Here is a 634-nt window from a genome sequence, read left to right on the forward strand (position 1 = left end):
TGTCCCCCCGGAAACATTGGTCCCATTGTTTTCTCCTCCAGACTGTTCATCCTGTCTATCTTATCTAGATGGATCTGTAGAGATAATAATATGCACTGAAAATCAAGCCATAGCAAGACAGGCAATGAATAAGAACACAGCGATGACACCAAAAAAAGAAACCCAATACCCATAGAAGAATAAATTAATTAAAAGAAAAATAATTTTAAAAAGAAAGAAAAACCTGTATATAGACAAAGGTCTGATTTTTTTATCTCTAGGCGTGTCCTTGAGTCAGGTCCGATCAGGTACCATGCTCTGGCCCCAGAGTCTGTCCTTTGTACTTCCTCAGGGGCTCCCTGCTCTGCTCCCACGGTTGTTCTGCCACATGCCTTTAGTGGTTTGCCTCGGTGTCGCAGGGTTAGTCTGGGCCAGTCCAGACACTGAGTCTCCAGTGTTGTTCCCCTTCAAGTTCTGGGCCAGCAAGGGATAGCGTGTCTCATAGTGTGATCAGCCATATTGTCCACTCTGTGCATTGGCTGTTCAAACGGGGATATCGTTCTCCAGGCCTGATGGGCCAGGATGTGCTCCACTCTCTCTTCCTCCCCCTTCATTTGCCCCCAATTGCTCTGATCAGACATACTCCTCTCCCCTA

Source organism: Echinops telfairi, unplaced genomic scaffold, assembly GCF_000313985.2.
Source record: "Echinops telfairi isolate 266 unplaced genomic scaffold, ASM31398v2 ScPeMD7_6080;HRSCAF=6971, whole genome shotgun sequence".
NCBI classification, from domain to species: Eukaryota; Metazoa; Chordata; class Mammalia; order Afrosoricida; family Tenrecidae; genus Echinops; species Echinops telfairi.